At 34.6% G+C, this 10,471-nt stretch overlaps 1 long non-coding RNA gene across 7 annotated transcripts; it reads left to right on the top strand.

Moving 5' to 3' along the window:
- Positions 1 to 6,536: 6,536 nt before the first annotated feature.
- On the top strand, positions 6,537 to 10,087 carry LOC131601720 (uncharacterized). 7 transcript variants are annotated; one of them, XR_009283804.1, is made up of 5 exons: positions 6,537 to 6,669; positions 7,331 to 7,372; positions 7,516 to 8,185; positions 8,818 to 8,844; positions 9,476 to 10,087. It is a non-coding gene; the product is annotated as an uncharacterized LOC131601720 (long non-coding RNA). The 7 variants fall into 7 exon arrangements; XR_009283800.1 differs by having other exon boundaries at positions 7,516 to 8,844; positions 9,476 to 10,085; XR_009283802.1 differs by lacking the exon at positions 9,476 to 10,087 and having other exon boundaries at positions 7,516 to 7,942; positions 8,098 to 9,451.
- Positions 10,088 to 10,471: the final 384 nt, after the last annotated feature.

Genomic DNA, 10,471 nt, shown 5'->3' with positions numbered 1-10,471 from the left:
AATATATACAGATAAAAACACACAGATAAACAAAAATAGGCTTAACACACTTAAAACTGAATTCCCCAGTGAAGTCGCCATTTTTCTGTAGCGGGGAAAATCTGATATCGAAGCCATGGGATTGACTCGAATCAATATTCCGTTTGAAATCGCCACCGCGCTTTATTTTTTCAAAGGAAAAGGGAAAAGAACGTAAAACCCAAAGTTTTGTTTTTAAAACAAGAAAGAGATCTCAGGTACGGGTGTTGATTATATGAGGGGATGGTTTAAAGCACCCCTCATATCTGTGGTACTCCACAGGAACCTTTTTGAAAATCTGTGTGTGTGTGTGCTAAAAAAGGGTTTGTTTTATTTTTAAAATAAGCTCGGCAAAGCGTTTAGCTTTGGGCCTACATACCTCCTCGGTGCAATGGAGAAGTCAGAGCTAATGTAGTTCCGCTTTTGGGAAAAAACATTTTAAAAACGAATAAACACTTTGTTGTCGTTAGAGAGAAATACTCAGCCATTGATCTTGAGCATGAGAACAAACAAGTTCTTTGCATCGCAAATGAAAGAAGGGCTCCAACTCGGATAAAATCAACGAGTATGCCACTAGCTCTCTCACGCGGAAAAGATCTTGTTATTATCAATCAATTTCAAAATCGTGGGGTATAACCACTCGTTTCGACAATTAACGGTGTCTAAACTTTTGAAGAAAAGCCACTAAGGGCGAAAGATATTTTTAAGAAAAAGGTTTTGAAAAGATTGCAAACATAAGAATATTTTGGAAAAAGGGAGAAGATTTTGAAAATTTAAGAATGGGAGGAGATGAAGAGGCTAACCTAATGCATAAATAAAAGCTAAGGAAAGAAACGGTCTAACCAAATAAGAAGCCAACACTTGACATTAAGAGCCAAGGTAGTTTTCCCATCCTTTGGATTTATCAATACCAACACATTAACACTTGGGGATCCACATGAACTTATTGTCTTAGAACCACTTTGCATTAAGCACGTTAAGATTCTGACGAAAATCGGGCAGAGTAACGGCTGTTTTCGGGTAAAATCCTTATCTCAATGCCTTGGAATTAACTATCAAGGGCTTTCAAGGAAATACCTGCACACATAAACATACAACAGAACAATGCCAGACAGACAGAACAATCACAGGATAGTAATAGAATGAGTCCAGAGGTACTAGGTCCATAAGTCCGAATCTCCAAAGTGCTAGGGATAGTAACCGATAGTCCAAAGAGAACCTTATGTATTTTTTAGATTTTGGTTATTTATTAGTGTTTTAGCGAAAAATAAAGTATGGTCCAAGTGGACAAAAGAAAAAAAAAATAACGGAAACATAAACATATGTCCAAGTGGACAAAGAGAAAATGACGGAAGGTAAATATGATGAAATGATAAAGTAAAGCGATAAGGCGAGAAATATAAAGAGCGGTAATATAAAGAGCGGTAATATAAAGGTGCGGAAATTAAAGTTAGTTGTTAAATGTTAAAGATAACCATCTTGAAACTTGTCAAGTATGTTATCAAAGTTAGTAGGAAGATCTATGGTGAGTGAATGATGTACTCGGATTTAAAGTCAATGGGGCTTATCAGAAGCTTGATAAAATCATAGCGACTACACGATAAAAACCTCCACAAGTCTTAAATCAACCGCATACAATTCTCTTCCATGTTTGATCTTTTTGATTCGGGACACGAAATATTGCGCTATGTTAAGCAGATCGCCAAGTGATTTATGTAGAAATCACCCTACAACGAGGCCGGTCAAAACTTTATGTGCTAATGTATGCGAGAAGAACGATATGTAGATCGCCTTCCGAAAGCAATACCGCACGAAAAGAAAATAGGTAACGATCTAGTCTTCACTAAGAATCCATAAGAATTCTCAAAGTATTAAGACTTTCATCGATCAAAAGAAAAAAAGGAGAAGAAGAAGATAAAATGCATAAAGATAATCAACTCACACTATCATTAATATCATTCATCTAATATTATGGATTTGGTTCTTTCAAACCTATCAACATCCTAGATCCAATGATATTAATGAAATGGAGGAAGAAGAATAAAATTCACAAAAGATAATCAACTCACACTATCATTAATATCATTCATCTAATATTATGGATTAGGTCATTTCAAACCTATCAACATCCTAGATCCAATGATATTAATGAAGTGGAGGAAGTAGGAAACCAAAACAAGCATAAAAAAGGCAAAAAACCACATTCTGCCAGCAGGAAATCGATTTCATGCAGAGGGAAATCGATTTCCATAGTGCAGTTTTAAAAAAAAAACAAGTCACGCTCAGCAGGAAATCGATTTCAGCCTTAAGGAAATCGATTTCCTCAGTGTAAAAATCAGCAAAAACAGCATTTAGAGGCATAAAACTTGACTTGAACAAATGTACAAACACCTTATGATCAAACATCAATTGGAGCACGAATTTTCCATCAAATCACCATCAAATAGCACCAATATAGCATCAAAGATGCATCACACACAAGCAACAAAGATCTACATCATGATATACAAAAAGGATGAAGAAAATTTACCAAATCTTGAACAAAACTTGGATCTACTTCAAGAATCACCAACACAAATCTTGATCTCTCAACAATTGAAGAAAAAAAAAGTGAAATGGATGGTGGCTTAGCTCAAAGTTTGTGAGGTTCAAGATGTAACTCACAAACTTTATGAAAGAATGAAGAGCTTTGGTGAATTTGGTAGGAATGAGGAGAGAAATTGCAAGAGGTTTTTTGGCTCTCAAAAGCTTGAGAAATGAGAGAGTAGTGGGCTCTATTTAGAGGATGAGATCAAGAGTAGTGGTAGTTTGGTCTTTTTGCATTTGGTAATTAGCTTGTGTTAAATTGGTGATTAAAGTGGCAATTAAATGGTAAGAAATGGTAAAATGAGGTTTAAGTGGGTTTAATGAAGGGATTAATTTTGATGAGGTGGAAAATTGGTAAAATGATCAAAGAAAAAGGTGCCAAAATGATGTCAAGCTTCCCTCCTTATATTTTTTGAATTTTGCCTTAAGGAAATCGATTTCCCCAGGAGTGAAATCGATTTCACTTTGTTCCAGAAGAGAAATTGGCGCAAAATACACTAGGGAAATCGATTTACCCAGGAGGGAAATCGATTTCATGCTGTCCAGAATGTGATTTTGTTGAAGATTGCTGCAGGGAAATCGATTTACCCAGTAGGGAAATCGATTTCATCAGTCAAAAATTTGAAAAATGCCTTGTTTATTGCATGTCTTGGCTTGGTACCTACAAAACAAAAGCCTACAAAGAAACAAAACAATATTTTTGGTATTTGGGTTAGTATAATATGCATACAAGATAAACAATCATTGGTGCTTGATGGTCCCTCTTCTTGATGAGGTGAGTGCAACACCATAAACAAACTTCCAAGTGAAGCTCTTGATTAGTGATTGGGATATGAATGATATAGGATCTTAGGGTCAAAAATTGGGGTATGACAATCACATATTAACAATAACATCTATAACATAATATGGATAACAAACTCAACACTAACATAACCTTAATTGAATTCAAGTGTCATACAATACGAACATTAAACTATACATGTATATATATGTTTACCAGTGATTTCTGACAAACAACCGCTAGTCCTCCAAAGTGTTTAAAGAATCTGGTTACTCGCAGGATCGACTAGATTGATCCTAGGACATTTTCGAATAGTGTTTTAGTGATTTGATTCATATTCAATAATCTCTATAGTTTGCAAAAATATATAACTTGCTAGTGTAAATTGCAATAAGTAAACGAATTTAAAACGAAATAAAGTAAATGTATAAACAAAGAACTTTTAAGTATAACTTTGCATTGAACAAATAACATAAAATATGAAAATATGATGTTCTTCACACATACATTGTTTAAGCAAAGACTCTTTTCTCTCGCGCCGGTACTTTGAGTGTATTTTGTGAATTGTTTGTATATTGATTCGAACATGTCAAACTAAACAATAGTACTCCTATTTATACTACTTCGACCCTAACGGTCATTACATAGATATCTGCCACGTTCGACGTTTCGAACGTTTTATTATACTTCGGATGTCTCCACGCGTCTGCTGGACAAAACCGCTTTATTTTAAATTTCAAATCTTCCCGCTCTGTTGTTTCGACTATACCAGCGCCTACGTCGAAGGATACTTGTCACATTGCTAACATTATTCTTGATCAAATAACATCTCTTCTAAAGAGAAAATATTTAAATAGCTCCATGAGAATTATTTCTTCGTCATGATCCAACAATCCAAGGTATTACAATCCTTTAATCGAAATCTTCAGCTAACAAATTACCTCCAATAAATGGCTATTTCGAATTCATGTAGAGATAGACATTTCTTGTAACTCTAGATTTCGATTGCTTTCTGATTCTACTGTAATAATTGTCAATCAATCGTGGTTTGCTTTCTCAAAATGTCTCATCGAGACGTGCGTGCATTTATAGCTCATCATAACTTCCCACTCCCGAGGAAACTTAAAAAGTAAACTCACAGCTGTCCTTTAAAATAGCTGGCACGTAACCCAACACTTCTGATAATTATAACCTACTCTTCACAAGCTGACTCTATAAAAGCCCATCATTACCTCACACTTCTCTTTTCACGCAACTTCATCTTCAACCTTCCCTCTTCCTCACGATTTCTACAATTCTTTTCCAGAAATCCTTTTTTAGAACAAAACCCTAAAAAATCACAATGCCTTATGATAAACAAGCAAAGAAATCAAAGAAAACCGCAGATATAGGTTCCTCCAAGAGCTCCGATCTTCATCCTACTCCAACAAGCAGGATCGTGACTACTGGAAATCGGGAGAACATCTCACCCCCAAAACTTACGAATGAAAAAAGGATCATCATGGCTTCTCAGGTAATGATTCCATCTCTTCTTTCTGAAAGTACACTAGGGTTTTAAGGACCATTATCCCTAGAAGGTCACTTGGAAAAATGCGTAAAATTTTTCCCATGTCACTTTGACACAAAACCTATAGTGAACAAAACCAATTCTTCCAAGAAAAAAGGTTCAACCCAGCAATCTGCTAATTCTAACAGGGGAGCAAGAGAGGCTTTCCAACTGGACTATATAACGGACAATTTTAGGCCATCCCGTTCTTGCCCATCTTTAGATAAATCATACTTATCTTGGTTAGATAAAGTTGAAACCCAAAAAGCTTCGCTATGGAAAGAACTAGGTATTTTTGACCTGATTCAAATGTCAAGGCTAGGGTTTATTTACTGTCAACCTTTGTTATTGTCTAGCTTGTACTTTTGGGACAGTACATATAACACTTTCCAGCTTCCATGTGGAATGATAACTCCCACACTTTTCGACATAGCTACTATCTCTGGACTCCCTCCAACAGGAGAAAACTTTTACCCTTTTCAGGATAGTGAAGACTTAATCGGATTCACTGTTAAGAATGCTACTTTCAGTTCTTATATCAGTTTATACCATACTCAAGAAGAAATTGTCTCAGATGTAGAACATATAGCATTCTTAGGTCTATGGTTATCCAAATTCGTCTTTTGTTACAAATCTTTGCAAGTTTCATGGAGGTTCCTAACTCTTGCTAATCAATTACATGGTGGTCGAAAAATATGTTTAAGTGAACTCCTCTTAGCAGGTTTATATGAGAGTTTAGGATCCGCAAGTGTGAAAATACAAAATTATAAGCCTGGAACTAACTTGCTCCTATCCGGCCCTTACTGGCTCCTTCAATTGTGGCTTAATGCTACCTTCGAACCTTCTTTGTCAACGCGTGGATCCGTTGATGAAGATAGTCCAGATATAGAAGATAGAAAGATCGAAGATACCAGACTCCTTAGGTTGACTCTTGCTGATGAAGATACAATTTGCAAGCTTCTCTTACCCAATTCACCCTAATGTTTTCATCATGTCACACTTTCACCCCTTCGATGGCTCCCTTCGCAAGTCAAACTCATGGCCCAACTTGGTTTACTGCTTCCCTTGAGGACGTTGTGAAAGATGAGAACACCACCGTTGAAGACATATGGCGCGCATTTTTGCTTCCTCGATTACTGGTTTTCAGACTTCTACCAGTAAAAAGCCATGTATGCTTGTTGGCTTATCAACCTAATTTTGTTTCCAGACAATTTGGATTATGCCAACTCATCCCTGTTTCACTCTTTCAACGGAAAAAAGAGTTATGTGTCCCGAAAACCACTTGGGCAGCTCGAGATATTGAAACACACCAAAAACGCTACGCAGACTTTACTGATTTTCAATTGATAGCGTACCACCACTACAAAAAAACACGGTGATTTGCGGCGGTTATTTTGAGGGGGTTATTTTAAACCTCCTTGAATTGAATTAAAAAGTGACATTTGGCATATGAATCAAGAAATATTTATTTATTTTACGGCGGTTTAAAACCTCCTTTATTTATTATAGATATTCCGCTCAATTTTAATTTATTTAAAATCGTTTTTTTGCAATTATTAATTAAGAAAAAAGAAGAGTTATTGAATACTTGTTTCAGTTTCCTTTACCTTTGCTTAAATTTTTCGTTCGCTTTCATCATTATTATACCTCTTCGTCTCTTTCTCTCAAACTCTTTGTCGACTTCGCCCTAGATCCATTTCTCTCCTCTCTGCGCTGTTGCACCCCTCAATCCAAGGTTAGAGATCTTTCTTTTCTGTTCAATTTCACATTCTTCTCTCACAGATCTGAAAACCCCTTTCTTAAAAAGCTCTTTCAACCCTAAATTTGTTTTCCAATCTCCTGTCTCGTTTTTCTTCTAATCTGTTTCAATTCGATTATGCGTTTGTTTATCTCCAATGTTAATTTGTTTTAGGTTGGAAAATTAGGGCGAAATTTTAGTTGTTTGTTCCTATTACGAATCTGAATGCTCGTTTTAATATGTTTTTCTTAGATTAACCTTATTTAATAAGACAAACCATAGTTTTGTTATAATATCGGGAGAGAGTTTTTGATGAAATGAACCGTTTTCCCCTAAAAACTGTACCAATTAGCTATTCAAATTGAATCTGATACCTTTAATTTTTATCTTTCATATTTTGTCTGAATTTTAATGATAGTATTTCGTGTCTAATAATAGACTTGCATGTTTGGTTGAGTTGTTAAGGATTTTGATGTTCTGTCTGTATTTACATAAATTTGAGTGACCTTTGTTTTCCATTTAGCTGATGTTTTCCCTTGCTTGGTGGTCTTTATTATGATAGATTCCCTTTCTTGTTTCTTCACAAAGTTCATGGTTTATTGGTGATAATATTATTGTTTTTGTTAATTATGTTGCTTGATTGTTGGAATTATTGTAGGTTGTGAAGTGTTTTGTGCATTTGCTGGACATGACACTTGAGGTAATTTTGTTTTAACAGTTTTAGAATCACGTGAACTTTGCTTTAGTAGCATGTTTAGCTCTAGAACAAGATGTGTTGCTTTCATAAAAGACTAATGCGCTGCTTTAAATTCTTCTAACTATGTATTTTTTTACTGTTTCTAGTGGTTTGTAATTGTTGATAGACTATAAGGGAAATTTAGAAGAATAAAGTTGAAAGATTGTGTACTGCTCCATCAGTTGAAAGGCAATCCCCTCCATTACTTTTTCAATTGAAAGTTAGGCTTTTTCCTTTCTCAATGGTGAATTATTAGTTTACATTATTATAAATACTTTCTGCATGATAGGAAGCCATGTAGTATGTGTGTCTTCAATAATTGAAATTAGAGTTTAATATTATATTATGAGTGATTTCAATTGCTTTTAATTGTAGGTTTTACCATCACTGCCACAATTAGGAAGGAGTATGTTGAGTTATGGTGAAAGGGAAGTATATATAAATTTCAATCTCTATATTCAGGAGCATTTTTAATGTGTTGAAGTAGCACTACATTGACTATATATAGAGTGTGACTTCAATTGGCTGGTGGTGGTAATTTCTTTTTGCAATTTAACTCTCTTAGAAGATAAGCAAACTAACATCAAAGTTAAAATGAGTTAAAAACCATTAGATTAACATATGAAATATTAATATTCATTATTAATTGTAACTAATTTCTTGTTTTTTATCTTTTGTTTTTTTAGCAGATGAACTTGAAAATGTATTGACAAAGATTTTTCTCAAATTTTAGTCAATGACAATTGATGCTTTCTAAGTACTGAGAAGATTGTGCAGGTTTATATCTCTTCACCAATTAAATTTAGTTTTTTCATTTAAATTCAACAATGTCATGGAGGTAATTCACCAATTAAATTGATGCTTTCTAAGTACTGAGAAGATTGTGCAATTTATGGAGGTAAAAATTTGTTGACATTATAAGTTTTTTGGTGATAATGTCTTAGAATTTAGTGATGAGATGTAGATAGTTACTTATGATTGAGTTCTGCTCTGTTTAACACAGGCATCATGGATTGCAGTAAGTCTTGTATCATAAACTATGAGTACAAATTATTAGTATTTTTATGGTAACTATTTTGATATAAAATTGTATTGAGAAGGCTTATATTTAATCATATTGTGTTTAGTGAAAATGTTTAGTTTATTTTTCAAATGTCTTTTTTTAAAATTGACTTTCTGTTTTGTTTCTTAAAGAAAATCTATGTCAACATGTATTGTTACATTTTCATATCAATGAAAAGACTATTTGGTTTTATTACCTTAGTTTGCACTTCCACGATTATTAGGAATGCAAATATTTAACGTAATGCAATCACACTACTTATGTCTAGTTATATCGGAAGTTCTTTGATATTATTATTTATTTGTTAATCTAGCTAATCTCATTTAGTATTTCTATGATCTTGCAGGCTCATGATACATGTTTAAAATTGCAGGTATTACTAGACTCACATGTAACGAATAGTTATAAGTAGAATATTTTTTATCTTTATTGTAGGTTAGTTGGAATTGGATGCATTATTAGAAATGAACCTTTATTTTTTATCTTTTTTGTTTATCTGTAATTGTTGGTTAGTTTAAATCAAAACTTTAGAGGTATTGGCGTTAGAATGTTGGTTTTTTTTAGAATTGTAATTTTAATTGTTTATTCTATCATGAACATTTTTTTATTCTTGAATAAATTTTATTAATAAAAGTATTACTTGACTGAAAAACAAGTTTGGGGCTTCCCTTTTTTTTTTATGTATTTTAAATATTTTGCGGGGGTTTCAAGCCTCCACAATACAATATTCAGAATACCAGCGGTTGACAAAAACCCCCGCAGATAATTTGTGGGAATCGTATAAGCGGCAGTTTTTAAAACTCCCGCAAAACAATTTGCGGAGGTCAAAACCCCCCACAAATAGTGTTAAAAACCCCCGCTATTCAGCTGCGTTTTTTGTAGTGCACCCAGCATTCTATTCTACAATAGGGTTCGACCAATGGTGGATGGACTTCTATTCTCTGAATATGTATACTACTGAAGAAATCGATGCTAATCTGACAAAAGCTTTTTCATCTTTGCAGGATCAGTCTTACAAAGGTAAACTCACACATTGCGAAGCAATCTAAGCATTCCAAAAGTACTTTGAAATTGTGTACAAGCCTACCCATATTCTTCGAATGGTTTGTGATGCAGCTCCTATTCTCAAAGAAAAGTCGAAAAAAAAAATTCTAAAAGAAAAACTCTCAAAGCTGTAAAACCCGAGTTTAGATATGACTTGGCTTTTGAGCTCAAACCACCTCGATTCCCATGATTACCAAGTGTAGATTTTGCTTTTTTATTTTTCCCCCTTACCCAAATTGGTTTGTATATGGGGATCTCTTTAAAGATCTGACAAATGATCGACAAAAACCTTCTAAAAGAGTAGTAGCAACCAAACATACCTTAGACAGTTTCAAAGGCTTTCTTCACTTCGACTTGGATGCAGTGAGGATTACCTCACCAATGGGTCAATGTGTGGAATGTTTGGATTTCTTGGTTTTACAACCTTTCAACCGACTAATCTTTAATAAAGTGCATGTTTCGACCAACTATTTTTCTTTTCAGCCATCGAAAGGAAAACATCACGAAAAGACAAACCTGCAGCTAAAATTGCCTCTAGCATGACCACTTCCTCGAGTCAAGGAATTCTGGCTAACGAGGTTGCTCCCAAAACAACGAAACAAGCAAAGGTATTTAATGATATGATCTTTTATTCCTTTGCTTTTTCTAAAATCCTTTGTCTTTTCCTTTTCCAGGGTAGTGGCAAACCTCCCTTGCCGCCAAACAAAAGGAAGAAATCCAGCGGTGATGCCGCCGTCGAAGAACAAGAAGAAATTGCTTCTCCTAAGCCAAAAGGGAAGAAACAAAAGAAGCACAAGGCAACTGTCTCCTCTTATCAAGCCACAAACGTTTCTAATGTCCAACTGAAAAATGTTCCTTCTCCTCCCAGAGAAACCCAGCCTCAACCTTCTGGAAACTTGGTTCTAGAGTACATTGGGAGCAACGCTTCCGAACTTGACACCCAATCAGTAATCATT

This window comes from Vicia villosa, linkage group LG5 (assembly GCF_029867415.1).
Source record: "Vicia villosa cultivar HV-30 ecotype Madison, WI linkage group LG5, Vvil1.0, whole genome shotgun sequence".
NCBI lineage: Eukaryota > Viridiplantae > Streptophyta > Magnoliopsida > Fabales > Fabaceae > Vicia > Vicia villosa.
Note: the sequence above shows the minus strand (reverse complement) of the source record. Positions and strands in the feature narration are given on the sequence as shown.